The following is a 13,726-nucleotide window of genomic DNA, read 5'->3' on the forward strand; positions in this document are numbered from 1 at the left end:
GTCCAGTGTTGGCAAACGCATTGTTTCTCTGGGGACTCTTTGGTGACACAAGTTGTTGCTTCCAGATTACTGTGGGAAGTCAGGCTACACAACAGTTACATATGTGCATATATACATAAATGGCAAATATTTCTATGTTACTTGCTGCTTGCAGTAAGACAAGTCTCTCACTACAATAAGTACTCAGAACAAAGCCTCACAAGGATATATCATCAAATATACTCCCCCCCCCCCTTTTTTTTTTTTTTTTTGTAATTGACCGTATTTCTAGTGTAATTGCTTTGGAAAGTAAAAAGCCCTTTAGCAAAGGTGAAAGAAAGCAAAATTTACTGTAAGGATTTTTTAATGAAGATCAATGTAAAAGAAAAGCAGACTTCAGGAATTGCAACTGGTGTCTGACTGTAGGATTGCCTAACACTGGATCATATCCTGGATGTGGGCCAGAGTGGTGGATGCCTATGAAGAGGTGTATTTTCACAGCATTGTGAAATCTCCGACTTGAGATTGTCATAGCTGTCATTCCCTCCTACTGCCCTGCCACCACTGCCAGAGCCTTTGCCAGAGCTGCTCTGAGAGGCCCCAGCCCTGCTCCCAGCAGGTGTAACCACGCTTCAGCACACAGGGCAAAGAAAAATTGCTCCTTACCTGCTGTGCCTTCACCCCAGTAGTCAGCATTTTAAAGACTTGTACAGCTACACATGGTCATTGTCACCAGTGAATCCCACACTACTAATTATTTTTTCTGTCCTCCATGGCCTTCCCTTCCTGCCCGTGGCCTCTGCAACATCTTGTGGTAATGCTGAGGGAAATTATTTGTGTGCTGAGTGAACAACTAAAGTTTCTATTTTCTGTTTTAACTTCAGTGTAGATAATTTGTTTTGTTCTTGTACTCTGACAATTATGTCTCTTCATCTTTGCTAAGACACCCATTTTTATAACTCTGCTGTTTCTCCATCAGTTCATCTCATAGTGCACAGAGAGATATAGAAAAGAATTGAAGTAGAAGATTTAAATGAAAAAAACCAGCATAATAGGCTGCGTATGTCTGTCGCAAAAATTTATTTTTAACAGATCATGCTTCTTTGTTAATCATTAATTTACCTGCAAATTAGATGAAGACTGTTCACCTCAAGAGTGTATATATAATTTTCAGTAATCAGATCTGCCTCCCCTGGGTATCATTTCATTTCCTTCCCATCCTTGTGAAGCAGTGTGTGATGTGATTGCATACATAGACAGTATTGTATTTTCTTTCTTTTCCAACACCAATGTAAGGTTCCCTGAGTGTCAGCAGTGCTGAGCACGTTTGCAAGCTTTGTGTTCCTGTGTTATGCTTCCAGCAGAAATGGTTTGTCTGAGTGGAAAGGACGGAATGAGCCAGAGGCCTCCCCAGCCCTCCTTCTAGCTGTCGTGACATATACACTTACATCATACATGACATAGGATCAGCCATGTGAGTGCAGAGGCTTCACGCTGGCTGGTCCCTTCTCTGCCACATTTGCTTCCACAACAAAGTGGAAAAAGAAGCAGATTAGAGCTTAACCCTCCTCCCAAGGGCTCTTTTATTCCGCATGTTGGATCTAGTTATTGAATGCACCTATTAGGGTTAATTTTTTCATGTGGAATAACTCCATAAAGATCTCTGAAAAGCTTTGAAGACATTAACAAGGTATCACAATGAGACATTCTGGGTCTACACATGTTGTGGTCATCTTAATATGCCAGAGTTCAAAAATTATTATCCACCTCCCGCCATTTCAACTTCTCCTCTCCAGGGCCCTCAAATGAGCTCTAAACATCAGGTAGGACTTTGCCACCAATATGAGGAAAATATGTGTGGTTGTCTCCAAGATGGGTGTACCATGGCACAAAAGACAATTTAGTAATTTCCTGGTCAGTAACTGCTTTGTTTTGTGAACTGCACATAAACATCTCAAGGCAAGGAGTAGCATTCACTGAATCTATAGTAAGCAACCTATAGAACACCTACAGAATTAAATCTCCTTGATGGGAATAACTAAAAGCATGGCTAATATAGCATCTTAACCAGATTATACTAGTCTGAGTCACTTCCTATGCCTTTTTTTTCCTGCCAGTACACTAGCTCCTAGTATCCTTCTCCCCCCTGTATTAACTCCTCCATGTTTCTTGCAAACAGAGCTTAACCCTGTTACATGCCAAAAGAACATAATAAGGCTCCAAATGGTTCCTGTTACATCTTTCCTTCTAAGTGTGTTGATTTGAGCCAAAGGACAATTAAGAGTGGACCAGAACATTATGTCATACCTTCTTCCCAGATCCCATTTTTCTCATGTTTATCTCCTTCCTTTGCAAAAGGCACATTGCATTTCCAGTAGAATGAAAAGATTTAAGATGTATCCAAGATGTACCCATGCTACATTAACATCCCGAGTTTAGACCAAGGCTCTCAGATGAGGGTATCTCTGCATGCTGACTCAAAAATAGCACCAGTCTGGGGACAAACTGTGATTGTGTTTCTGAAAGCTAAACGAAAACAGCTGGTATCTAACTGAATAATTTAAAAGGCGCTTGCTCAAGTTGACTGTTTTGAAGAAGTGAAATTGCTATGAAACTAGTGCTGAGATCACACAGTTCACCGAAACCTTTACAATCAGGTTCAAGTCTGACCGCATCTTTCAAATAGTCACATCCTTGATGTGCCAGAGGAAGCAGGACAGAGTGATCCTTTGCTGTAGCAGCCTGCCTGAAGTGTGTGACTGCATGTAGCTCATGGTCTGTCCCTCTCAGAGGAGTGAAGCAAACATCCAAATCTTTCCAGGCTTCTGGAACTGCTGAAGCCGTAATTCCTGCCACAGTGGGATGGTTGCTAATGAGGATCCATTGGCCAGGCATAAAGTGACTGCTGTGCTGATGGCAGTGAGTTAGACAGGACAGGGGTGAACCCAGTGACTGGCAAAGGGAATGGGAGTTTGAAGGTGGGTCTGGGCATTTCTCCAGATTTGAACACCAGAAACTGGATTGGTTTATTTCCACGAAAAGAAATCCAGAGATCTTCAGGCTCATCAGACCTTTTTCTAGAGACTGCCATCATTCAGAAATGTGGCATTTGATGTGGCTGTGATGCCATCGATTCAGATTTACTCAGGGCACCAAGAAAGGCAAAATAATTTTTCATTATGTGGGGTAGTTCCTGTTTACTCGTAAGTACTTATGTGCTCTCCTTGTTTACAGTTTTGAGGCCTAATTTTCAAGGAGGAGGCATATTTTCTGTAAATAAGAAAACAACACAATTATTTTCAAATGAAAGAACTTGCATAGTTCTCTCCAGCTGTAGGGAAACAAGAGGTACAGTGGATAAAACAGGCAGTTGGAAACAGTCATCTTTTGATTAATTCCTGGTCTTTCTGCAAACTGTCCAAGACTCAATGTCATTTGGAAAATCTTATTAAACTGCTTTCCTTTTGATTGGTTTAAGTGTTTGTTTATGGTGTTTTTTAATATTTTTTTTTAAACTAATACATTTAGAAGGTTTCTAGGAAGCAGGGTAAAGGAGCAGAGTAAGAATACATCTGTACATTCTTATTAAAAAAATAAGGAATCCTGAGTATTTTAAAAATATTTGGGTTTTTTCTCTTGTATCAGCTTTGAGGGAAAGAAAGCATGCAAATGTTCTTTGTTTGAGCTCTCCTCACTTTTAGCATGAAGCCTTACCAGATGCGTCCCTTGCTTTCCTATCTTGAATTGGAAATGCATATTAGTGATCTGGAGCTGTTTGTAAATGGAGAGTCATAAATTCCAGCTCAGCTTATCTAAATGTTGTACTTCATGTAGTTCTAAAACACAGTATTATCATGGTGAAAGATACACACCATGAGTTAGACTTTGACTGACGTACTCAGTGATAATTACATAAAGGAAGCCTCCTAATTCCATTAACAAATTGTTCCAGGTTTAGATAGAAATGAAATCATAGTGTCTCCTCCTCTTCTATTGCATTATTATTGTTGGTTTGCTGGTGCCCTTAATCCTAGATCAGCAGCTCATGGCCTTGATGCACTATTAGTAGAGGACAAAAAGAGAAGATCCACTTTAGATTGTTTATAATTTAAATGTAGGACAGAAAAAAAAGCATGGATATGAGGAGAAAACAAACTAATATTGCCATTTGGTTTGGCAGCACTGATGTCACTACAGAAACAGCCTGAGTTAGCTGTGCTTTCACTTTTTGTAGGTGTCACAGATGAAGACACATATTAATGAGGGATTTGGAAGAGAACACGTATAAATTTGCACCTGTGAACAGGGACCTCTTCCAAAGTGTTTGCTGTGATAAAAGAAAATACAAAACATAACAAGCAAACATTTAAGACTTTGGGATCATGAGGTGAATGTGTCCAACTCTTCACTGCTGCACGGAAACAATGAGATAGCTGATAAGCATGTGGTGGTGCTGGAAAGTACCCTGACATAAACTTACTTGTGGAAAAGGGCCAAAAACACAAATCAGGTTATCACAGTCTAGCCCATAGGACACGAAAATGGTCATTGAATCAGAAAGTCTGGATGCATGGGAAGAAGAGGAGAAAAACATACTGCAGTAGCAGGGACCCAATGTGCGGTGAATTCAAGAAAAGATTAGAAAAAAATCAGTACTGTTAAAGCATAGCCTGGATATTAAAGGAGAAATATTGCTGGAGACTAGAAAGAAACTGGTATTTTAAGGGAGCAATTGAGAAAGAGGTAGGAGGAAGGCCTTAAGGGCCTAGTGGTGATGGAAAATTGTATCTTGGTTTAATTCTGGCAGAGTATACAAGCTGGGTATCCACAGGCAATGTTAGAGACAAAGATAGTTTTTAATTTCTTGTGAGGTGAGGATATCAGCAAATCATTGTGTCAGCCAGTGGAACATGGTTTCTACAGATCCATATCTTAGGAGAGCTCCTGCTACGACCGATCTGGCAGGGCCTGGAGCGCATTAGCTTCATTCCTCTGGCCAGCCCTATCTGGAACTCTCACCCAGCCCTTGACAAGCTCATTTAAGCCGAAGTCTGGGACTCTATCCTTTCTCCCAGGCATCCCCTTGTGCAAAACCTGTAGAAATGTAGTGTCTCTTGATCTCAGCTTCCCTCTATAAAAGTTGTGGCTGAATGAATGGATGGGAGGATGAACTGATGAAGAGAAGTGTATGGCACCTCTTCAGGAAAGCAAGTTAAAAAGGCAAGTCCAAAGAGCCTTTTGCTGATAGCCATCCTGAGCTGGTGAAATGGGTTTTGGAAGCATTTGAGAGTTATGCTTGTGCTACTTTGAGTGACTCTGGCACTCAAGAGAGGATCTGGTGCCCTATGGCCTTACAGATGTACTTTCTTGTAGCCTCCTCTGAAGGATGTTGGATGCTAAATGGCAGATTTAAAGCTTTTGTGGCTCTGCTTGTTACTGGCAGGTGTGTTGGTGGTCTGAAACTCAGTTAAGTCCAAATTTTCCTGTAATGTTATGAAATATGGGAATATTTCGCAGGAATGGGAAAATTATTACTTAAAATATAAAATTTCCATTTAATAATATTTCTTGGTAAATAAAGTTGTGCCATTGGTATGCTTAAGTGTAGTTAATACTCTTCTTGTCATAAAGGAATTATAAACTTGTAGAGCAAAGGAAACTGATAAGGAAATATCCACACGTGCACATTTACAAATAATTTTTTCATCAGGGCCTCTGAGAACAACAGTGATGACAAACAAAATGGTCTGGTTTCACATCAGGGGGATAGATTTAGATCAAAGCCATTTAAATTGCCAATTTTAATCATGATTTAAATTGTCAGGTTGGAAACCTTGATTTAAATAATTGATTTTCATCTTGTTTTGCATTTGTGCTTCCTAAGTATTTTTCTAAATAAGGGCTGATTCTCATTGGCTGTTGTAATTCAGCATTTCCTTTTGCTAACCATTAGGCTTAAGTACATATTACATCTGCATATATTTAAGTAGTTTAACATATACTTACACAGATTCTTAATTTATACACTTTTATCATGCTAGAAAAATTATTAATGAATATTTTCTGACTTTCTAAATGATGTTTATTTTTCCTCATGCATTCATTCAAACTGTATTTGGATGGTAATTAGACTTTCATTAAAAATACATAAAATCTGGACGGGAAGGGGAATGTTAGTTAGAAAATGCTGGATGGCTAAAAACTAGTTTTGTTAAAATGTGTTCCCATTGAAAAACAAGGTCTAGATTTGCTGTGCCCTTCAGATCTGTAGCTCTGATAAGTTATTTTAGCAGGGTATTAGTTGCAGTGTTCCCCAGCTGGGAAGGGCTGTATTTCTGGAACCTTCACACAACTCTTTAAGAGTGCAGAGATGCTGTGTTGAAGCTGAGGTCTGTGCTAGGGAAAAGAGGAATTAGCCACCAAGGACAGGAGCTCCTCAAGGTTCATGGTTACTTTTCCAGCCAAGCTACTGCCATTGGAGAGGTAAGGTCACCAGTCATCTTGAGCCTCCAGGACAAGGACAAAGAATTCTGGTTCAGAGCTTGCTTGGAGGTAGCTTGTAACAGTGGTTCTGAGAAAAGTGGGTTATTTCTACCACCTCAGCATTCTGGAGTTTAATGCCAAAGTGCTTCTGCAGAGTGTATCCTAACTAGCTGTTAGATTGGCTGCATAATCGGTTGCTGGTGAGCTGAACTCACTGTGTCTTCCAATATTTTAGAGATGGATTTCAGTGTCTTGTAATGTGTTCTAGCATGATAGAATAGGAAAAAAAATGGACCACTCTACTTTCAATCCCTGTGGTTTAATTTGTGTATCTTGTGCTTTCCTTGAAGACCTGGTTATTGGAGAATGTTCTTGATTTGTTTTGCTGGGAAATATAAGTTATTTAATTTTTGACACTGAACAAGGCATTTATACTTATTAATTGGCAAAAATGCAGCCAAGATTTGTGACAGTTCATTTTTTTAGATTTAAATACATATATGGTGTTTTTAACATTCTTTTGTGTATAGAGTAATGGGAAAGACAGTTATTCCTTTGCTAACTGTGATATCTTGAACGTATTGATTTTATAAGCTACACAGTAAAAAAAAAAAACTTTTAACCTTTCATCCTGATGACAAAAGATTACTCGTAAGTGTGGACTGGTTAATCACTATCTGTTCCTTCAGGCTACTCTGCCTGTAGGAAATTTTTAATGAAATTATTCGGAAGGTCTGTGTGACCCTCAGTGTCACCCTAATTTTACATGTGACAAAACTAAACAATGAATATATTCCAAGGCATGGAATATGTATACAAAGTGGATCCTCTGAATTATAAATAAACAAACTTAAGTAATAGTTGGTTGAAGCTTTCCCTAATATTAACCTTTTAAATCTCTTGGTCCTCTTAAATTTTTTGACCGAGGTAGTTTCAGGTATGAATAAGGTAATAAATTGCTAGAAACCTCCTTTTTTTTTTTTTTTTTTTTTTTTTTTTTTTTTTTTTTAATGAAGGCTTAAGCTCCAGCTCTTGATTTCTGCTTAAGTAAGTCTGACTTTTTTCCTATTAAATTTTTGATGTGACAGTCAAACCTAGAAAATGTAACAAAGTGCTAATTAAGTCTTGTCTAATCTGAGTCTTATCTGGCCATCCATGCTTATAATGTTTCTCAGGTTTAAAGGCACTAAGCATTAAAAACAGCCAACTGTGCTAATTGAAATTAATGGACTATTAATTCAGCCCTTGCAGAACAAGCTACTCATCTCACATATTTGTGTTAGCATTTCTGTCATTGTGGTTCCAAGTGTTCTGTAGTACCTTGTCTCTGCAAAGGCAGGGCACATAATGCCTGAAACTTCTTTCTTAAACATGTAGCAAATACAAAAAGAGACACATAGAAAACAACCTTGGAAAACAAGACAAAATTACACTTCATATGATGATGAAAATGATGTTAATGAGATTGTCTTTATGTGTCATAGCCATGACTAAGTCTATAAAATTTGAGGATGGTGGGTTTTTTTTTAATACATAGTAGAAAAATAAATAGAGTCCCTTCAGAACATCTCTGCATCGCTTTCCTCTGATCCTCAAGCAGCTACTCTTGGATTTTTTTTGCCTTTTTGCTTAAGATCTTGATTTCTCTCTAGCCCTGCATATCTTTATGTGCAGCTAAGAGTGTTTCTTTTCCTCTCACTTTCTTTAGTTAAAAGTTGTTCCCAAATTCTTCTCTGCAACAAATTAACATACCCAATGGGTATGAGTTATAGCGATAGAATCTCACAAGATCTTCTGCACAGGTGGAATATAAATTCCTTTCATGTGCCCACAAATAGAAGTTAGGAAATGTTTAAAATTCTGAGTGCTGTGCTTGTAGGTTGAGTTTTGATTAACAGCTGATAAACAGTTCTCTAAGGTTTCCTGCCATATATAATAACATGGGAGATGAAAGAGGATATAAGTTGCTTTAGGCCTTGTCCATTTTACTGGATGTCATATCAGAGATTAGATTTAATTTCATCCTTTGTGCAAAGAATTTTTTCATAAAGTAGCCATTCAGATTAAAGGAGGAATTGATATATTATTTATAGTAATAAGTGTTGAATTGGATAATGTGTTACCTCTGATGCTATCACAGAAATTACTCTGATCAAATACTTCTTGTTTTTGTTCAGTTGAATATAAGTATGTCCTAGAAACTGCATTCCAAAAATAAAGCAATAAAGGGGTTTGAACTATTTAAATAGGTTATAATGAAAAGTAAACAAAATAATGTTCCCCTAATTAGGAAGGAAAAGAGAATACTTTTAGTTCTGCTCTAGAAGTCTTATTGAATAAATGAAACAATGAAAATTTCTCAAACACACCCACACCCAAACTGGACATCTTGGATTTGACAGCAAAGGCAACAGCAGAGAGAGACCACAGAAACCTCACAAGGCAATGAAGTTTTGTGTTCTATCCCTGTCATTTTATGCTTGCTTGAAGCTGGGTTTGAGTTGACAGTAGCTTTTCAAAATAGCATAAATTATGAATAAACATCCTAATCCCCCACTCCTAGGGGCAAACGGCTTTGCCTGACAAAGGCTGTGCAGGCTCAGGAGGAGCAAGAAGTGATTCCCATTACAGCTCTGCCTTGTCCTTCCTGCACAGCTGAAGGCTTTTTGTTCTCTATTTGTTCTGTTCTGCACTCCAGCTGAAACACCATGAGACCCAAAAATCACTTAAATAGCAGCACCAGAGATGAGAAAATGAAGATTGGCTCATATGTTAATTAGCTGGCTTCACCTTATCATCCATAATGCAACCTAGGGTTGTGAAAATATGCCTTGGTGTTTCAGGTTGGTTTTAATATTTCATACTTTTCTAAAGAGAACACCCGAAGTGATATTTTATGAAATTTGGTGCAATGTGCACTGAACTCAACCAGAAAAGGCACCAGTACTTTAAATCTTCTTTGGATTATACCCATAGTGGGACCTGAAGTAACTTTCTACTCAGGCATTCCCCTTTCAATATAATTCTCCTTTACTTCTGAACTTGTATACTTTGTTCAGTAGGGCTTGTTTATACGTCTAGGTTCTGACTGTAAAGGTATTTTTGCCAGTAAAAACTGAGATAATTGCCTTCACCAATGATTGGAAAACTGAGGAATAGTTTAGTACAAGAAGAACCTCCTTCAGGACCTGCAGGATGTAGTATAAGCCATGTGACAGTTCCAGCTGGGGCTGTGTGACTCAGCAGGGAAGAAAGAGGGTGATATAAACTGGCTTAAGCTAGGAAGTGCAGGAGTGTGCATAAAGGGAAGTCTTGATTTGGTTGTGGGTTTTTTTGGGGGTGGTTTTGTTTTTGGTTTTGTTTTTTTTGGTTTGTTTGTTTGTTTTTTCTTTTTTTCTTTTTTCTATTTAATAAATCCTAATGTACAATTTAAGCCACCGATGTAGGTGGTTGTGCCTCTTTCAGACCGGAGCGGGTCACAATCCTGTGATGCCAAGAATCCTTGTTATTACCTTTCAAACCCCAAATATGTGTTACAACATGCTGCAGAGCATTATCCTGCAATAACAACACCCAGTTCCTGCCAGCCCTGTGCACCCATGCACAGAATTAAGCTGAATGCTGACCACACTGGTAGGCAGCAGTTCCAGGACCAGCCTGCAGGCCGGGCACATCCTGCAGCCATCAGTGTGCTGGCGTTCACAGGCTGTCACTGGCCACCATGGTCCCTTCTTCAGCAAGGTCACCTGCCTTTCCCAGGAGTGAAGGGCTCGGGCTGTCCAGAGGCTGTGTGAGCAGAGAGCCAGGTGCTCCCTGGGGAGCTGCTGGTTTTCTTCTGCAAAGGTCTGCACAGGCTTCACAGTGGGCACTGTGTGATGGGCAGCACAGTGGAGAAAGTCATGTGTGAGCCCTCTCTGGTGCTTCAATAGTCTTCAATAAGCAGTCCTAGGTGCCAGAAAGGGTGGGCATGATGGGTTTCAGATGTTGATCAATAAATCCCATTTCTCTGCTATGTGCTCAGAATGCCCCTCCAAGAGGGTAGGTACTCTCCTCTAGGCACCAGCAGCTTTTCCCCATGGGAGAGAATTGCCTAAGGAAAATTAATCACATCTCTTTATGCTACTCTTTTATCCCCTCTCAGTAATTCTGTTCCTGAGTTTGGAGATACTTTAAGAAGTTTGCGTTGTTTGGGCTGCAGCTACATCTAAATGCTTCTCTGCCTTGTAAGTTCTGATGATTTTCTCACAAAAGCATTTCTGTTTGGGGGCTGTGTATGTGTATACAATGTTTTATATACAGAGATCAGCACAGGCCTGGCTAAGAATCTAATTTGTCTACAGTTTATTTGCTATCTGTCATCCCACTGGGTGTTTAGTCTCATGGTGTAAAATGTTTCCTGTTTCTAAAAAGCCGTGTTGTCTGTGGTCACTTCAAAGGACATTTCCCTCTTCAGACATTAACATTTTTTTATAGTTAAAAATCAAGAATATTTTAAAATGTCAAATATTTTAAAATGCTATCACACAAGAACATTCTTTCCTTGATGATAGGACAAGGAAAGTATCTCTTTTCACACCGATTTTAACTTCAGAATTTTTATTTTTCTTGGAATTCTTTATTAGAATAATAACTTGATTTTTGCCGGGTATATAAATATAACACTTATATAATTTTCAGAAAGAAATGCAGGAAATGAATGATGTAACTAGACATTTTCTAACTAAAATAGATTAAAAAGTCTGGTGATCATATGATGGCTGGAAGCTCAGCATCAGTAGTTTAATAATGACTCTGCAGCCTCTGGTTGTGGCTAGTTATCAATATGATTTCCATGAATTTCAGTTTTTCACATATATTTTTTCATTTTATATGATTAAAAATAATTACCTAAACTTCACAAATGTAGCTGTTTAAAAAAAGATTTTTATTTTTTTTTTTCCCAGATCCTGTGGTTTCCTGAAATTCATATTCCGAATTTGCTGAAACTTTTTTCCTGGAGTGGAACTTTCAGCTTCTGTTTTTCAATGAAGATGGGAGAAATTGAATTCCACTGCTCTTTTATTTTATGTTTTTTAATTGTCTGTGGCAATGGAAGTGCAGATCTTATGGACTGTTATTTCATGTGATAGTAGATGATTTAAGAGGAAAGGAAATTTCCCATAAGTCATTCTAGCGCTTTTAAACTGACCTTTTCAGTACAGTGTGTCTACATGAAACAAGCCACCACATGAAATACTTCCAGTGTTTTCGATATCTGCATCCAGGTGTTTCTGAGAGATGCCTTAGAATATAAAATCTGCATATTCAGCCATCACTAAAACTGATAAATTGCTGAAGCTGCTCTCACATGCACATCTCATATGTAGGTGGCTTAGTGAATGAATAATGCAAACCAGAGTTTTCAGTAAAGAAAGGAGGAATGATGCTCCCTATCAATATTTAAGGCTCAACTCTTCTTCATCTCAGATCTTTTGTGAGCATTTATATCTGTGTGAAGTAATCTTAAGAAGAATTAAAATAAAAACCTGCTCCACTGGAATTTACATGGCTCAGGAGGCTCATAATAGGATGAGTGTCTTTACTTCAGGTCAGTGATTTAAATCCCAGTTAGAAATAGCCAGAAGTCATCACAATCTGATGGCCAGTTGATGACCTGTGGAATGAACTGGTGATGGGAGCCACCAGTTGTCACCAAGATGTGGTTATGTGTCACACCAGTGAAGCAAATTCAGTATCCTGCAATTATGGAAACCAGAGTTTTTCTTTTTCTTAAGAAATATCTCATTTTTCACTGCCCAGCCTGTACTAAACAGTGTGCCTTAGAGTTTTATCCATTAACAGGAGATTTTCTTAGAATTACAGTCTTGGTAGCTGATCCTTTAAATCTGTAGAGACAACCAGCTGCAGTCTTTAGGTAGTAATTTCTCCACTGCCTGGATTTTATCTAGTAAATATTTGCCTCTTTTTATGCATATGGTGATTTTCTCCAGGCTTTTCCTGTCATCACCAAGGATGCTGCCGCTCCTTATCCTCCTTTTTTTATCCTTATCCATACTTTTATTTAACGTTGTAAAAATAAAAAATATTAAAAAAACCCTGATCGCTGACCCTGTGAATTTATTATTGAAAATAGTTATGTATAGTTGGAGTCTAATATAAAATACCAATTGACCTATGCACCCCATAAGTTACTTCTTGTCTGTGGAGGCAGAACCTGGAAACACAGTGTGTTCACGTGTAATAAATACAGAATTTGTAATTTGAATTTACAGGCAGAGGTTACTGACAGATTATGCATCTCTCAAATCTGATTCCAAACAGTTGCATGGTATCAATGACATTTTCCTTTCATGGCATCTAAGGCATTGTGTGAAGCACAAATTTGAAAAAATTAGGCTTGAGCTTTATTATTTTTTAATTTGCTACATTATATTAAAAATAACAGGTCAGAAAAAATATGGGGGAGGTGGGAAAGAGACTGGGGATAAGTTTTAATGTTTCAAGCTGTTGCCTTTGGAACTTGCCATAGAACTTGACTGAAACATCCAAAGTTACAGCTTTCATGTATTAGTCAGACACATATTCATGAACTCACTTGTGTGGGAGATTGCATGAGTGGGGCTGGAGAAAGCACTGACCTCATATCGCGTTTGTGTTTGCATGTGGGCAGACATTGTCAATACTGGTGTCAGTGACATTTTTTTCAGTCGTTCTACTGTCAGCTGGGTTGAATCTCTACTTAGAAATCATAGGTTTAAGCAAAACGATCTCCTGTCTTACGAATACTGACAAATATACACCTCAGCTTTCCTGAGGCAGCGCAAGCAGTCTCTTATTGAGACTGTATATATTATATTTTCTTACTCATGGAATACAAAGATAAATTCAACTTTTATCAGCTGGACATTGTTATTACATGCATTTTTATTCATACCAAGTAACCTTTATCAAGACTGGGACTCCCCCAGATGCTGGTTTCAGTGTACAGTTTGTGTTTTAGTCCTTATTAAAGCAAGGATATCCTTTGAAAAATGTTAGCAGGGCTGTGTATTGGGTTTGCAAGGCCAGGCTTCAGTACCAAGGCAGAAAATAAAGGGATGTCTTCTGTGAGAAGCTGCCAGAGCTTCCTCCATGTGCAGCAGAGCCAATGCCAGCCAGCTCCAGGACAGACCCACTGCTGGACAAGGCAGGGCTGATCAGGAATGGGGTAACACCTCTTTGATAACATATTTTAAAAGAAAAAATTACTGAGCAGATTTAATTG

At 38.5% G+C, this 13,726-nt stretch overlaps 1 long non-coding RNA gene across 1 annotated transcript; it reads left to right on the plus strand.

Annotated features, from left to right (window-relative positions):
• The first annotated feature begins 9,226 nt into the window (after positions 1–9,226).
• On the plus strand, positions 9,227–12,564 carry LOC136295977 (uncharacterized). The gene is made up of 3 exons (XR_010722881.1): positions 9,227–9,305; positions 10,604–10,685; positions 11,406–12,564. It is a non-coding gene; the product is annotated as an uncharacterized lncRNA (long non-coding RNA).
• Positions 12,565–13,726: the final 1,162 nt, after the last annotated feature.

This window comes from Chamaea fasciata, unplaced genomic scaffold (assembly GCF_029207755.1).
Source record: "Chamaea fasciata isolate MVZ Bird 193981 ecotype frontalis unplaced genomic scaffold, bChaFas1.0.hap1 SCAF_1, whole genome shotgun sequence".
NCBI lineage: Eukaryota > Metazoa > Chordata > Aves > Passeriformes > Sylviidae > Chamaea > Chamaea fasciata.